This window comes from Schistocerca cancellata, chromosome 5 (assembly GCF_023864275.1).
Source record: "Schistocerca cancellata isolate TAMUIC-IGC-003103 chromosome 5, iqSchCanc2.1, whole genome shotgun sequence".
NCBI classification, from domain to species: domain Eukaryota; kingdom Metazoa; phylum Arthropoda; class Insecta; order Orthoptera; family Acrididae; genus Schistocerca; species Schistocerca cancellata.
The window spans coordinates 782,933,481-782,950,971 of record NC_064630.1 but is presented as its reverse complement, the minus strand read 5'-3'; the positions used below and the strand labels follow the sequence as shown (position 1 = coordinate 782,950,971).

Genomic DNA, 17,491 nt, shown 5'->3' with positions numbered 1-17,491 from the left:
ATTCTCATTCACGGAGAATGCCAACGAAATTCAGTGACAGCTAGAGACGTATATTCTGAAATATATCCTCAGCGTACTCACCCTACACGTTGTACATTTAAATATGTGTATGATAAATTGACAACAACTAGATCTTTAACGCATCGGAAACATACTCGATAAAGGAACTTTACTAACGAGGAAACGGAAATTGGTACTTTTGCCACTGTGGTCCGAGATCCGTGTGATAGTTCGCGTCAAATCGCAAGGGTATTTTGCATGAGCCAGAGTAGTGTTGTTCGTGTTCTGCATCGCCATAAACATCATCCTTACCATATCAGTCTCCACCAAGAATTAACAGGTATGGATTTTACGTGTCGCATTGAATTCCGCAGATGGGCTCAAGTCCAGATTTAGAGGGATGACACATTTATTAATTTGATTTTATTTAATATCGAGGCTAGATTCATGAACCACGGAAATGTTAATTTGCATAAATGCAGTATTGGGCAACTGAAAAACCCTATTGGCTGAGGCAAGTTGCACATCAAAAACCGTGGTCATTGAATGTATGGTGTGGGATTCTGGAGGATAGAGTTATAGGCCGCTACTTCATCGAAGGAAATCTTAATGGTAGGAAGTACACGACATTTCCCCATGAAACATTAGGTCTGTTATTACAAGAAATACCTTTAGGAACAAGGAACAGAATGTGGTATCAACAAGATGGGTGTCCGGCACGTTTTACACTGATGGCTAGAAATAAGTAGCACAGACAACTCCCAAATCGTTGGATTGCAGGCGGAAGATGTATCGTGGCCTGCTCGTTCGTCATACTTGACGCCTATGGATTTTTTCTTGTGGGGGTTCATAAAAGACATTGTTTATAAAGACGTTCCTACTACACCTCAAGGCATGCGAGAGAGAATTGTCAGAGCATGTACTTCGGTAAGTGCTGAAGTGATAAGGAATACCACTCAATCCATGATAAGAAGATTGCAGCACTGCAGCATTGCAGCACTGCAGTGATACCAATCACTTCGAGCACTTCCTGTAAATTGACGTTTATGCCACCTTTTTGACCTTAAAAACAAAGTTGACCTTCATAAAAATGATTCAGATGGCTCTGAGCACTATGGGACTTAACTTCTAAGGTCATCAGTCCCCTAGAACTTAGAACTACTTAAACCTAGCTGGCCTAGGGACATCACACACATCCATGCTCGAGGTAGGATTCGAACTGGCGACCGTAGCGGTCGCGCGCTTCCAGACTGAAGCGCCTAGAACCGCTCGGCCACACCGGCCGACTGACCTTCATATCTCTGACGCAATCCCACCTAGCAACAAAAAACCAACGTCATATTATGGCCCCCGTTGTCCCATGCAACTTTTGTCCCACAATCTTTTCAGCTCCTATCATACTTTCGGAGTTACTCTTGGTGGCAACAGTTAGTGACTCTCCCTGTAGACCATCCACTGCTAGTGCTGCCACCAGCCGTCTGTGAGTGGTTCTTGCACGACGTCCAACATAGATGGTGGTCACATGTATTACCACAGTTAATCCGGTTGGAATAGCAGCGTGCCGTATTACAATAGAAATAACGAAGATTTGCACCTTATTAGGTAGGAATGAGACAGTACTTTTAAATGCACATTTTAAAAGATTTAGGAAATCAACAAGAGATACTGTAGACAGCTCTGTGTGGATGTAAATTTTTGCATATAGCTCACATTAGATATACTTTTGTTCCATAGACCCAGTTCAAAGGAGAGCCTCAAAGATCCAAAGATTGTCAATATGAGTACACTATAAACAAGTAGAAAAATAATGTTAGTGATTTTTCAACAGGTCCTAAGCGAGTTGGTTCGCATGAGTGTGGAGTAACTCAAAAGGTCTTAAACATATTTTCATGTAAAAGGTCATAAAGTCTGCCATATATACCCTGAACCGCCAAGGAAACTGGTATAGGCATGCGTACTCAAGTACAGAGTTATGCAAACAGGCAGAATACGTCATTGCTGTCGACAACGCCTATATAAGACAAGTGTCTGGCGCTGTTAGATGGATTACTGCTGCCACAATGGCAGGTTATCAAGACTTATGTGAGTTCTCAACTAGAGTCCTGCATGACCGAGTAAGCGAGCACAAAATACGAGGTGGGGCAAGCACACCCTAACTGGATAGGCTACCCACACTAGTTCTTGTGACCGAGCATAGAAGCCGTGACCGAATACGTAGCACGTAACTTCGAACACATTACACGTGTTATCCGTGTGACACTGCAGCCAGTACGGGCTTCTTATTTGTGGTGTGTCTCTCTGTAATCATGCAGCGCGAGGAAGCCAGTGTAGTAACACGTAAGACTGAAACCAATGTTTACACATTAAAGAAACGGGAAGGTCTAAAAAGCCAAGTATGGAGTACATTTCTGTTGGTTGTAGATGAAAACATTGCGTCTACTGGGTGCGTATCGTGCATAAACTGCTCCACTTTATTGTTTTTCCAGTCGGCAACCACTCATTTAAAGAAACACAGTTGCAAGAAACCTCACAAAGATCGTTTCTTTGGCCGTCCTTCCGTTATCTTAATATGCTTGAAATAAGTGAAAAGCAGGAAATTCTTAACAATATGCGACAAATGTGTGCTACGTACGCAGGTACAACATTCAATCATTAACGTAATCGTTTTTGCATAGTTAGTGGAAAGTGTATTATAGAGAAACGGGAATGTTGTGACTCGTATAATATTTCATTAACGTAAAACATCTCGTTTTTATGGGAACGCGGGGTCAGGTTGTTTGGGGGGAGAGACCAAACAGCGAGGTCATCGGTCTCTTACGGGAATGTTTCGATGATTTCCATATCAGTTCTGTATTACTTGTCTCTTTTGTTTATTATCATAGATCCTTAAAGTACTGTGTCATCACCACCCAGAAAGAGAGCTCGTTTCAAGGAATGGAGGAACAACAGATCATCCGCAGCAGATGAAGTAGATCTGTACATTTTAATGCACCCCGGAGATGATGATGACATCTTAAAGCGGTGGAGCAGACATGAAACAGATCTGCCAGGTTTGGTTGCAGTTGCAAGACGTACACTCCTAGAAATGGAAAAATGAACACATTGACACCGGTGTGTCAGACCCACCATACTTGCTCCGGACACTGCGAGAGGGCTGTACAAGCAATGATCACACGCACGGCACAGCGGACACACCAGGAACCGCGGTGTTGGCCGTCGAATGGCGCTAGCTGCGCAGCATTTGTGCACCGCCGCCGTCAGTGTCAGCCAGTTTGCCGTGGCATACGGAGCTCCATCGCAGTCTTTAACACTGGTAGCATGCCGCGACAGCGTGTACGTGAACCGTATGTGCAGTTGACGGACTTTGAGCGAGGGCATATAGTGGGCATGCGGGAGGCCGGGTGGACGTACCGCCGAATTGCTCAAGACGTGGGGCGTGAGGTCTCCACAGTACATCGATGTTGTCGCCAGTGGTCGGCGGAAGGTGCACGTGCCCTTCGACCTGGGACCGGACCGCAGCGACGCACGGATGCACGCCAAGACCGTAGGATCCTACGCAGTGCCGTAGGGGACCGCACCGCCACTTCCCAGCAAATTAGGGACACTGTTGCTCCTGGGGTATCGGCGAGGACCATTCGCAACCGTCTCCATGAAGCTGGGCAACGGTCCCGCACACCGTTAGGCCGTCTTCCGCTCACGCCCCAACATCGTGCAGCCCGCCTCCAGTGGTGTCGCGACAGGCGTGAATGGAGGGACGAATGGAGACGTGTCGTCTTCAGCGATGAGAGTCGCTTCTGCCTTGGTGCCAATGATGGTCGTATGCGTGTTTGGCGCCGTGCAGGTGAGCGCCACAATCAGGACTGCATACGACCGAGGCACACAGGGCCAACACCCGGCATCATGGTGTGGGGAGCGATCTCCTACACTGGCCGTACACCACTGGTGATCGTCGAGGGGACACTGAATAGTGCACGGTACATCCAAACCGTCATCGAACCCATCGTTCTACCATTCCTAGACCGGCAGGGGAACTTGCTGTTCCAACAGGGCAATGCACGTCCGCATGTATCCCGTGCCACCCAACGTGCTCTAGAAGGTGTAAGTCAACTACCCTGGCCAGCAAGATCTCCGGATCTGTCCCCCATTGAGCATGTTTGGGACTGGATGAAGCGTCGTCTCACGCGGTCTGCACGTCCAGCACGAACGCTGGTCCAACTGAGGCGCCAGGTGGAAATGGCATGGCAAGCCGTTCCACAGGACTACATCCAGCATCTCTACGATCGTCTCCATGGGAGAATAGCAGCCTGCATTGCTGCGAAAGGTGGATATACACTGTACTAGTGCCGACATTGTGCATGCTCTGTTGCCTGTGTCTATGTGCCTGTGGTTCTGTCAGTGTGATCATGTGATGTATCTGACCCCAGGAATGTGTCAATAAAGTTTCCCCTTCCTGGGACAATGAATTCACGGTGTTCTTATTTCAATTTCCAGGAGTGTATTTTATGTATCCCAGCAACAAGCGCACCTAGTGGAAGGCGCTTTAGTAAAGCCGGCATATTATTAACAAATTGCCGCAGCCAATTAATTCCGGAACGCGTTAGTGATTTCCTGCTGATCAACAATAACTATAATTTTGTTTATGTTGCAAACAATTGAAACGTATGACAAGTTACGTCTGTAAATGTTTAATGTTCTTTGTATGCTTTCTTTATGAAGATGGTTGTCTTCTAGATTACAGGGAAAGCACTTATTTAATGTTTCCTATAATGAAAGGAAAAATATCTCTTTTGTTTGGAAATAAGACTCGTCTTCTATCCACGACTGTATTGAAATATCATTTTACTTTCCAGGTGCTTTATGAATTTAGCTGTGTCACGTACCCGTTCTTGGAAATGTTACTTTTGTATTAAAAGACAGAGAGAGAGAGAGATAGATAGAGAGAGAGAGGCGTTGGATTTGTAGAGTACAGTACAGAGCAGCGAGCCGGGGCGAGGCGAGGTGAGACGTCAGCGGTGACCGGTCATGCTCGGTTATCCGCGTGTCCGGAATCCGGACATCAGACATGGCGCGAGTACGTGACCGAGCCGAGTCGTGTGAGGCCGGACACGAGCTGCTCGGTCCCCGAGTCAACAGGCGAGCCGTGACCGGTCAAACACGGAGCGTTGCAGCACTCTATTCTCAACGTTGTGATATAGTAGGCGCACGAGCGAAGGAACAAAGTATCTCCGAGATAGCGATGATGTGGTGATTTCCCCGTACGATCATTTCACGGCTGTACCGTGAATATCAGGATTCCGGTAAAATAGCAAATCCCCGACATCACTGCGGGCGGAAAAAGTCCTGCAAGAACGGGACTAACGCCTACTGAAGGAAATCGTTCAACGTGACAGAAGTGCAACCCTTCCTGCCAACTGCTGCAGATTTCAGTGTTGGGCCATCAACAAGTGTCAGCGTCTGAACCATTCAACGAAACATCATCGATATGGACTTTCGCAGACGAATGCTCACTCGTGTACCCTTGATGACTGCGCGACCCAAAGCTTTACGCCTCGCCTGGGCCCGTCAACACCGACGTTGGACTGTTTATGACTGGAAACATCTTGCCTGGTCGAACGAGTCTGGCTTCATAATGTATCGAGCGGATATGCGGATATGGAGACAACCTCATGAATCCCTCATGAATCCGTGAACCATGGATGTCAGTTGGGGACTGTTCAAGCTGGTGGAAGCTCTGTAATAGTATGGGGTGTGTCCAGTTGGAGTGATATCGGACACCGCTATGTCTAGATAGTCTGCCAGGTGACACATACGTAAGTATCCCATCTGATCACCTGCGTCCATTGATGTCCACTGTGGATTGCGACAGACTTGGGTAATTCCAGCAGGACAATGCGACACCCCACACGTCCAGAATTGCTACAGAGTGGCTCCAGAAACACTCTTCTGAGTTTAAACGCTTCCACTGGCCACCAAACTCCCCGGACATGAACGTTATTCATCGTATCTGGGATGCCTTGCAACGTGCTGTTCAGAAGAGATCCCTACCCCCTTGTACTCTTACGGATTTATGGACAGCCCTGCAGGATTCATGGTGCCAGTTCCTCCAGCACTACTTCAGACATTAGTCGAGTCCATGCCACGTCCTCTTACGGCACTCCTCTGTGCTCGCAGGGGCCCTACACTATATTTGGCATGTGTACCAGCTTCTTTGGCTCTTCAGTGTGCAGGAAAGGGGAAAGTAGAAAATTTATGCTGGAGCAGAAGAATTCGAACATCACTAGTGCGTGGTATAAGTTGAGAATTTGGGTCTGAGATTAGGCGTGCTGGGTTAGTCTATGCAGTTGTATTTACCGTTGTGTCCAGATGGCGTAATGCTCAGCGCATCTGCCTAGTAAGCAGGAGACTTGGGTTCGAACCCTGGTCTTGCAGAAATTTTCAACTTTGCCCATTGATATAAATCAATGCCCACTGGCACCTTAATTCTTTTATGTATTGATTTATGGTGGCTGCAGGATCAAAATGGTGTCTGTCCTTCCAGATATGTCCGAAAGAGTAGACACCATGTACATAATTGAGTTTGTTTGCTAAAAAACAAAAATAGCAGCTACCATTGGCTAACATAAATAAATTCTGGAGTCAGAGGACTAAGTTCGCCTGGGCATATGTGGACGACTAGAACATGAAATAGGACACACAGAGGGAGTCAGTCACTGCTTATTGGTGAGCTTCATTACCAGATAAACTCGCTAATAGTTAATAATATTAAAATTAATTAGGAAAGGACGACTGATGTCTTATTAGAAAGGGTGTGACTGGTAGGCACTCGGAAGAACCACCATCACTGGCGATTAAAAATCATGATCAGGAATTACACTCACAGAGTAAGAGTAAAATTTCACTTCTTGTTGGGAATGCTTTGAAGAACACTCTTCCATCCGAGACTCAACACGGGACACGTCAATTGATGAAGGGACTTCAGCATCGGGCTCTGAGGGAAAGCAACCATCGATGCAGGGGAGATGACTTTGGAGCCGCTCGCGGCTAATATGGTAAGCAGCAGCAGCGTTTCAGACCGAGTTGTAGGAGGCATGTGAAGTCTTCAGGTTAATGTTAGGACTTTCACATTTTTATTTCGAGTACGCTGAGTAGAAATCGCAGACCGAATGTAACCAGAGTCAAGCAGTTGATGCATGCGTCAATCTTCCTGTTCTTTCTTTCATTCTTGATTAACAATCGGCAATCACTGTGCTGCTGCTATGAGTTTAGTTTCCCCATATACGTGCTGACTTCAACTTTTCCATTTCAGGTCCACTGTCTGGCTTTAGCCAAGGTGTTGATAGTTTAATTCCATTGCAACCGTTGTTGGTACTTCGTGAACGTAGCTGTTCTCTATTACTTGTGCATCTAGTGTTGAATTTAAAGTGTACAGGAACTACTAATAAATAGGGCTCTTTAGTGGCCAGTCTTATTTGATAATTTTGTGAATTTCCTGTCCGTACCATCAAAGCGAATGTAAACTTGACAAATAACAAGCCGGAAGTCGAAAACATTATGAAATGTTGTAGAGAAAATAGGATCTAAACGTTCATTAGAAGAAGCAAAGCAGTTAATGGAAGAGGCCTTACCCACACAATTCCACCCACCTCTCCTTCTGAAATTAGGAAGATAATAAACTCTCTCAAGAATAAAAGCTCACATGGAATTGATGGCATTTCCAGCTGGATAATAAAAGTTTGTTCCCAAGAGACAAGTGGGATTCTTAGTCACACATGTAACAGCTCTCTGAAGCAGGATATTTTCCCCAGATAGACTGAAGTATGCCATCGTTAAACCACTGCATAAAAAAGGGGATACGTCGATGTCAACAACTACCACCCAGTCTCTTTTCTGGCCGCCTTATCCAAAATTCTTGAAAAAGTGTTGTATTGTACAGTAGCTTCACACCTTTCTAACAATAAAGTTTTAACAAAATGTCAGTTTGGTTTCCAGAACGGTTTTTTTAACGGAGAATGCTATATATATATATTATATATATATATATATATATATATATATATATATATATACATATATATATATATATATATATATATATATATATATATATACGTTCACTAATGAAATATTAAATGCTCTGAGTAACCGAAAGTCACCCATTGGGATTTTTAGTGATCTCTCAAAAGCTTTTGATTGTGTAAATGGTTCAAATGGCTATGAGCACTATGGGACTTAACTTCTAAAGTCATCAGTCCCCTAGAAATTAGAACTACTTAAACCTAACTAACCTAAGGACATCACACACATCCACGCCCGAGACAGGATTCGAACCTGCGACCGGAGCGGTCACGCGGTCACGCGGTTCCGCCTAGAACCGCACGGCCACTCCGGCCGGCTTGTGTAAATCATGCAATAGTTCTAGATATGCTCAGGTACTGTGGTATAAACGGGACAGTGCTCAAATGTTTTAAATCATACCTAACTGAAAGAGTGCAGAAAGTTGAAATAAGCAGTTTACATATTATGCAAAAAACTGGTGATTTCTCAAACTGGGGAACAATCAAGAAAGGGGTGCCGCAAGGTTCGGTCTTGCGTCCTCCGCTGTTCTTAATATATATTAATGTCTTGCCATTCTGTATTCAAGAAGATGCAAAGCTGGTACTTTTTGCCGATGATACAAGTATAGCTATCACACCCAACAGACAAGAACTAACTGATGAAATTGTAAACGATGTTTTTCAGAAAATCAATAAGTGGTTCTCTGCAAATGGGCTCTCATTAAACTTTGACAAAACACACTATATACAGTTCCACACAGTAAATGGAATGACACCATTAATAAATACAGACTTCAGTCAGAAATCGGTAGCTAAGGTAGAATACTCAAAATTTCTAGGTGTATACATTGGTGAGGGGTTGAACTGGAAAAAAACACTCTGAAGATCTGCTGAAATGTTTGAGTTCAGCTACTTATGCTATTAGGGTCATTGCAAACTTTGTTGATATACATCTTAGTAAATTAGCTTACCACGCCTATTTTCATTCTCTGCATTCGTATGGGATCATATTCTGAGGTAACTCGTCATTGAGTAAAAGAGTGTTCATTGCACAAAAGCGTGTAATCAGAATAATTTCTGGAGCTCATTCTAGGTCATCCTGCAGACACTTATTCGAAGAGCTAGGGATCTTCACTGTAGCCTCACAATATATATATTCACTTATGAAATTTGTTATTAACAATCCGAACGAATTCAAAAGTAATAGCAATGTACATGGCTACAACACTAGGAGAAAGGATGATCTTCACTACTCAAGGTTAAATCAAACTTTGGCTCAGAAAAGGGTAAATTATGCTGCCACGAAGGTCTTTGGTCACTTACCTAATAGCATCAAAAGTCTGACAGATAGCCGTATAGAATTTAAAAGGAAATTAAAAGAATTTCTCATTAGATGAATTTTTGGATATAGTAAGTGGGTAATTCCCCAACCCCACAAAAAAAATTAAGTGTCATGTAATATTTTGCGTAATGTAATATCTTGGATAGACACCTTTTATCAACATGACCCGTTCCACGTCATTACGCAGTGTCGCATTCATGATCTATTGAACAAGTACTAATCTAATCTAATCTAATCAAATCAAATCTCTGCCAGTCACAGCATGCTACTTCATGTGTGTTAGAGCTACTGATTAATTCAGTAGGTTATGCATTGCGTAACACTGTTTATCGTTAAGGCCATCCGATACCGGTCAATAGGACATCCGCAGTGGTATGTGGATTGATGAGCTGTAACCTCACTGCTAGAGGCTGATGCTTCTAGGTTATGTACCCTCAGCCATTCACAGCAGCTCAGCTTACACAGTAGGGAAGTGGGTTTCGACTGTCTTGCCCTATTACGCGTTTTGTGTGTTTTATTGCTCGCGGTTAATTTTTTACCCAATCAGAGGAAGCAGGCAAAAGTGTAGAAGAAGGAAGAGAGGACTAAGACTTCTGGCTTATTGTGTGTAGATATTTTGACGTACCGCAAATTCCACCGTTTCCACCAATATCGATTAATCGACTGATCATCTATTAACTGATTAAGAAATTCGTTTGACCGAAGTAAGCTGTCTCGTTGTAAGGCTGTCTAGGTCGTAGCTCAGAAACGTAGGACTGTCAGTTGTCTAGGTGCAGGAAAACGGAATACTGAAGAATGGAAACGACCAGTGCGAGAGAATGAAATTTAACCTTTCTATCCTATTCGCGTAAGTAATATTTTGGATCCTTCACTGACAAATCGAGCTATATTTCCACTTCACTTTCATCTTCACGGCGTGGCATTTTCGTGGATGTATGTACCCTATTCAGTACCGATTCGTGTCTGGATCGGTGCAGGACTAGGTAGGGCAGATGTAAATGTCGTGTGACTAGGGCCTCCCGTCGGGTAGACCGTTCGCCGGGTGCAAGTCTTTCGACTTGACGCCACTTCGGCGACTTGCGCGTCGATGGGGATGAAATGATGATGATTAGAACACAACAACACCCAGTCCCTGGGTGGAGAGAATCTCCGACCCAGCCGGGAATCGAACCCAGGCCCTTAGTATTGACGTTCTGTCGCGCTGACCACTCAGCTACCGGGGGCGTACGGTAGGGCAGATGAAACCGCGGATCTCTCGCAGCAGATTCACATCTCACCTGTTGATTTATCAGAGCCACATACATTTACCAGCTAAAGCTCAGCTACTGAGTCCCACGCAATACGAAACGTTGTTGCGTGCAAGGCGACGCAAGTGTTGTTCAAATGATGTCACCTGACGCTTGCAGAAACGTGTGTAAAGCGTTTAACTACTGGAGTGGAGATAACGATTATTAGTCACTGATATGCTGAAAAATAGGCCACAGCTTACGTCCTCTGATATGAAGTGTGTGATGGTGTCGTCCTTATAAAAGTGACAGACGCTCCGAAGATTTAGGCAGATGATGATACTGTGCATGCAAATCATTTCTGCAGGTAACAGTCCTGCGTTCTTAAGGTATAGCTAAACATTTTAATTTAGCCACATGATAAGTGCATCCCGATGATTGACTCGATATTTCACATTCCTGTCTAAAGGAGAAATGACTCATAGCAACTGCTTTGTTCAAACAATGTCAACTATTCTTTTGAATGCCTGCCATGCTTCTAAGGAAGTCTATGTGTAGGTGAAAAGAGTTTATAGATATCTTTCGCGTGTTAAACGATATGTTTCGCCAAAGTTAGTCGGCTGCGTGGAAAATAAAATACGTTGTCAGTGCAGTCGTCTTCACAGAAATTTGGCTTATACACACTGTAGATCAATCCAGATCAAATGTACCAATGTTAACAGGCAATTAACTGCTCTGTCCATATGCTATGACATATGAATCGAAAAGTATTGTTTGTGTTATTATCAGATAATCGTGTAATTTTGTATTCATTTCGAAACGTCCCATTGCGCTGTTTGGCAGTCGCATGGGAACAAAGGGATCTTTTTTATACGGCCGTCGTTTCGTTGGAGTGACGTATCTGAATACGGCTGCAGATGGAGGTCGGTAACAAGCTGAATGTCCGGGCACTGCACTGCGCTATCTGTGCTCACTTGTCGGGTGTGATATGGTGCACTCAAAGTCGCGGTCCAATCATACTATCGAAAGAGGCCTTAACTGTACGTTATTCCTATGTGAAGAGGATATTCGTTTTGGTGGACTGCTGGAAGACGTCATTCTAAGTAATTACGATAGTGGATGTTGGAAGATGAGCATCGAAGTGACGTCAGATACTGTCAGCAAATTAATACTGGCTCTTCATGTTTCGATAAGATACACACTAAGCAGAGAGTCACCAAGGGTCGAAAGGTAAGGGGTCTGCTTCTCCTGAAGCAGCTGTGACAGACATTAGGCAGCTTGTATGCACCCAGAACCATTTGATGAAGACCATGAAAACGTAGAGTTTGGAGGAGGCGGAAGGTGAGGAGGAGGAGGGGGGGGGGGGGTGAGAATTCTACAGTGGCCAGGGTATTGTACACAATTGATATCGGTGATGACGAGCGTCCTTGTTACTACTGACAGCATCATACTCCTTCGAACATACAGTAACACGATAATTACACTCAAAATGGGAAATATCGGCTGTGATTTTTAGGACGTTATTAAAGACATGTTAACGTCAAGTCTGTTTCCGATGAATGGCATCGTTGACACAGACAGAAACTGTGGCCGGAAAAGAAAATTATGAAGCATCCAGAAGGGAAGTGGGAAATGAAACTGAACTTCACGGTCGAGAGGCTATGTGACGTTATTTCAATGGTTACGACATCGAGTCAGATTTAGAAACAACGCGGCATTATGAACCCAATTATCGGAATGACGTTGCCGCCTCTCCTGCCTCGATGCATGCACTGATTCAGTTGAGAAGGATGTCACAAAGCCGTTACATCATCTATGAGGAAAGCTAGACCGCAACTGTTATAACTGGTCCTTGGTATTCTGGACACTGCCACAGGCACGGAATTGATGTCGGAACTCCTTCCATACGTGTTATTTCGGCGACAGATCTGGGAATCCTGCTAGCCAGAGCAGTACTACGACAACGTGCAGACAGTTAACACTGACACCTACGGACGAGCATTATCCTGTCGGAAAATGGCACAGTGATACTGTCACATGAAAGGAAAGGACGGAGGATGTCCGTGACTAGTGATGTAAAATGTCGGAACGTTTATAAGTTGGAGCAAATGTCCAGGATAAAAGCCTTGGAAAATACCCGAAATTTATAAATGCCCAGGCATTTATGCATTTTAAAGACAAATTGACAAGTGGCACTTACAAAAAAATTTAAACTGACATTTTTTATTGGAAAAGGTGTTTTTCAAAACTGCTTCTGTAGTGTCTGGGTAAGCAACTTGAAAAAGTTGCGTTAGAGTTAGGGAAGAGCTATTACGGGAATAATTTGGACTATAAACGTAACAATATACACCGAAGAGCCAAAGAAACTGGTACACCTGCCTAATATCAAATGGTTCAAATGGCTCTGAGCACTATGGGACTTAACAGCTATGGTCATCAGTCCCCTAGAACTTAGAACTACTTAAACCTAACTAACCTAAGGACATCACACAACACCCAGTCAGCACGAGGCAGAGAAAATCCCTAACCCCGCCGGGAATCGAACCCGCAAACCCGGGTGCGGGAAGCGAGAACGCTACCGCACGACCACGAGCTGCGGACTGCCTAATATAGTGTAGGTCCACCGCGAGCACGCAGAAGTTCCGCAACACGACGTGGCATTAACTCAAATAATGTCTGGAGTAGTGCTGGAGGGAACTGACTCGATGAATCCTGCAGGGCTGTCCTGAATACGTAAGAGTACAAGGGGGTGGAGGTCACTTCTGAACAGCACGTTGCAAGGCAAACCCGAGAAACAACACGCGGCCTGTACTGCCCGCCGGCCGACAATAACAGCCGACTTCCTACGTGGAGTGCTTTTCTACGAATAGAGGCGATCCAGTTAGAAAAAAAAGAATGATTTCAAGGGTCACTGGCCAGGAAATAAAGGTTTTGGGCACATCGATACGTAGAAGTATACCGGAATGGTAAACTGCATGGGATACCTCGTAACATCATGTCGGATCTCCTTTTGCACGGTGCAGCAGAGCAATTCGACGTGGGATGGACTCAACAGGTCACTGGATGGCACCTGCTGATGTACTGAGCCTGATGCTTCTGTAGCCGTCCATAATTACGAAATCAGCCTAACAGCTCATACATCCAAGTCACTGAAGAGAATAATACACAAAAGAATGGAAAAGATAATTGAGGATGTGTTATACACTCCTGGAAATTGAAATAAGAACACCGTGAATTCATTGTCCCAGGAAGGGGAAACTTTATTGACACATTCCTGGGGTCAGATACATCACATGATCACACTGACAGAACCACAGGCACATAGACACAGTCAACAGAGCATGCACAATGTCGGCACCAGTACAGTGTATATCCACCTTTCGCAGCAATGCAGGCTGCTATTCTCCCATGGAGACGATCGTAGAGATGCTGGATGTAGTCCTGTGGAACGGCTTGCCATGCCATTTCCACCTGGCGCCTCAGTTGGACCAGCGTTCGTGCTGGACGTGCAGACCGCGTGAGACGACGCTTCATCCAGTCCCAAACATGCTCAATGGGGGACAGATCCGGAGATCTTGCTAGCCAGGGTAGTTGACTTACACCTTCTAGAGCACGTTGGGTGGCACGGGATACATGCGGACGTGCATTGTCCTGTTGGAACAGCAAGTTCCCTTGCCGGTCTAGGAATGGTAGAACGATGGGTTCGATGACGGTTTGGATGTACCGTGCACTATTCAGTGTCCCCTCGACGATCACCAGTGGTGTACGGCCAGTGTAGGAGATCGCTCCCCACACCATGATGCCGGGTGTTGGCCCTGTGTGCCTCAGTCGTATGCAGTCCTGATTGTGGCGCTCACCTGCACGGCGCCAAACACGCATACGACCATCATTGGCACCAAGGCAGAAGCGACTCTCATCGCTGAAGACGACACGTCTCCTTTCGTCCCTCCATTCACGCCTGTCGCGACACCACTAGAGGCGGGCTGCACGATGTTGGGGCGTGAGCGGAAGACGGCCTAACGGTGTGCGGGACCGTAGCCCAGCTTCATGGAGACGGTTGCGAATGGTCCTCGCCGATACCCCAGGAGCAACAGTGTCTCTAATTTGCTGGGAAGTGGCGGTGCGGTCCCCTACGGCACTGCGTAGGATCCTACGGTCTTGGCGCGCATCCGTGGGTCGCTGCGGTCCGGTCCCAGGTCGACGGGCACGTGGACCTTCCGCCGACCACTGGCGACAACATCGATGTACTGTGGAGACCTCACGCCCCACGTATTGAGCAATTCGGCGGTACGTCCACCCGGCCTCCCGCATGCCCACTATACGCCCTCGCTCGAAGTCCGTCAACTGCACATACGGTTCACGTCCACGCTGTCGCGGCATGCTACCAGTGTTAAAGACTGCGATGGAGCTTCGTATGCCACGGCAAACTGGCTGCCACTGACGGCGGCGGTGCACAAATGCTGCGCAGCTAGCGCCATTCGACGGCCAACACCGCGGTTCCTGGTGTGTCCGCTGTGCCGTGCGTGGGATCATTGCTTGTACAGCCCTCTCGCATTGTCCGGAGCAAGTATGGTGGGTCTCATACACCGGTGTCAATGTGTTCTTTTTTCCATTTCCAGGAGTGAATGACGATCAGTTTGGCAGCAGGAAAGGTAAAGACACTAGAGAGGCAATTTTGACGTTGCTGTTGGTAATGGAAGCAAAACTAAAGAGACGTTAAGACAAGTTCATAGGATTTGTCGACCTGGAAAAAGCGTCCGACAATGACAAGTAGTGTAAGACGTTCGAAATCTCAGGAAAGCTGGGTCAATCTCCAAGGAGTGATAGGTAGTATACAATATGTACAAGAGTAGCCGACCAAGAACGAAGTGCTCGGATTACAAAGGCATGTAGTTTTCCGCCCCTACTGTTCGTTCTGTACATTGGAAAAGCAATGAGAGGAATAAAAGGAAGGTTTAGGAGTGGAATTAAAATTCAAGGTGAAAGGATATCAATGATACGATTCGCTGATGGCATTGCCATACCCAGTGAAAGTGAAGAATTACATGCTCTGCTGAATGAAATGAACTGTCTAATGAATACGGATTGTGAGTAAATCGAACAAAGACGAAAGTAATGAGAAGTAGCAGAAATGGGAACAGGTTTGGTGCTGCAGACGTATGTTGAAAATTAGGTGGACTGATAAGTTAAGGAATGAGGAGGTTCTGCGCAGAATCGGGGAGGAAAGGAATATGTGGAAAACCCTGACAAGGAGAAGGGACAGGATGATTAGACACCCGTTAAAACATAAGGGGATAGCTTCCACGGCAAAAACTGCAGACGAAGACAGAGAGATTGGAATGCATCCTGCAAATAATTGAGGGGCGGGGGGTTGTTTTGGGGGAGGAGACCAGACAGCGAGGTCATCAGTGTCATCGGATTAGGGAAGGACGGGGAAGGAAGTCAGCCGTGCCCTTTCAAAGGAACCATCCCGGCATTTGCCTGGAGCGATTTAGGGAAATCACGGAAAACCTAAATCAGGATGGCCGGACGCGGGATTGAACCGTCGTCCTCCCGAATGCGAGTCCAGTGTGCTAGCCACTGCGCCACCTCGCTCGGTCAAATAATTGAGGACGTAGGTAGCAAGTGCTACTCTGAGGTGAAGAGGAATTCACGACGGGCGAATCGAACCAGTCAAAAGAGTGATGACTCAAACAATTACGAATGTGTTGCTGGTTCAGGCTGTTGTGCACAATCTGACCGCTAGATTATGTCCCATTCGGTAATCGGGCGATCTCAGTGGCCAAATCATTCGTTCGAATTGTCCAGAGTGTTCTTCAAACTAAGCGCGAAGAACTGTGGCCCAGTGACTCAGCGCACTGTTATCCGTAGAAATTTCATGGTTGAATGGTTGCAAACAGTCACCAACTAGCCGAACGTACCTATTTCCAGTCAGCGGTCGCTTCAGCCGGACCAGAGGACCCAGTCCATTCCATGTAAACACAGCCCACACAATTACAGAGCCATGGTCAGCTTGCACAGTGCCTTGTTGTCAATCTGAGAACATGGCTTTGTGGAGTCTGTGCCAGAGTAGACCCTGTGTCACTTCTTATCAACAGAAATCGTGACTCGTCTGTCCAGGCCACTGTTTTCCAGTCGTCTGTGGTCCAAACGATAAGGTCACCAGCCCAGCAGAGGCGCTGCAGGCAATGTTGTGATATCATCAAAGACCCTCGAGTCAGTCGTCTGTTATCATATCTCTCCGTCCGTCCGGACAGGCCATGAAGGCCCAACAATACTGACCGGCCGCCGTGTCATCCTCAGCCTAGAGGCGTCACTGGACGCTGATGTGGCGGGGCACACCGCTCTCCCTATCGTATGTCAGTTTACGCGACTGGAGCCGCTACTTCTCAATCGAGTAGATCCTCAGTTTGCCTTGCAAGGATTGAGTGCACCCCGCTTGCCAACAGCGCTAGCCAGACCGAATGGTCACCCATCCAAGTGCTAGGCCAGGCCGACAGCGCTTAACGTCGGTGACCTGACGGGAACCGGTGTTACCACTGCGGCAAGGCCGTTGGCTACCACGTCCCATTAACGCCAAATTTCGCCGCACTGTCTTAAAGGATACGCTCGCCGTATATCCCCCATTGACTTCTACGACTGTTTTACGCAGTGCTACTTGTCTGTTAAGGGGCTCCGGAACGCCCTATACTTGCAATGTTAAAATAACGCTTATAAATTACATCTTTCCTCACAAAGTATTTGAGGTAGGAAGTTGAACTTTTTACAGATTATTTATTGGAATGTGGGCTACAACTTAACACAGGGATTTTACAAAATTCTAGTTCAGTTATTAAAGATGATTTTTTTTCAACTGTAATGAAAATTCA

General features: G+C 45.9%; 1 pseudogene; it reads right to left on the bottom strand.

The window, feature by feature from the left end:
- Positions 1 to 17,062: 17,062 nt before the first annotated feature.
- On the bottom strand, positions 17,063 to 17,180 carry LOC126189923 (5S ribosomal RNA; annotated as a pseudogene).
- Between the last annotated feature and the right edge of the window lie 311 nt (positions 17,181 to 17,491).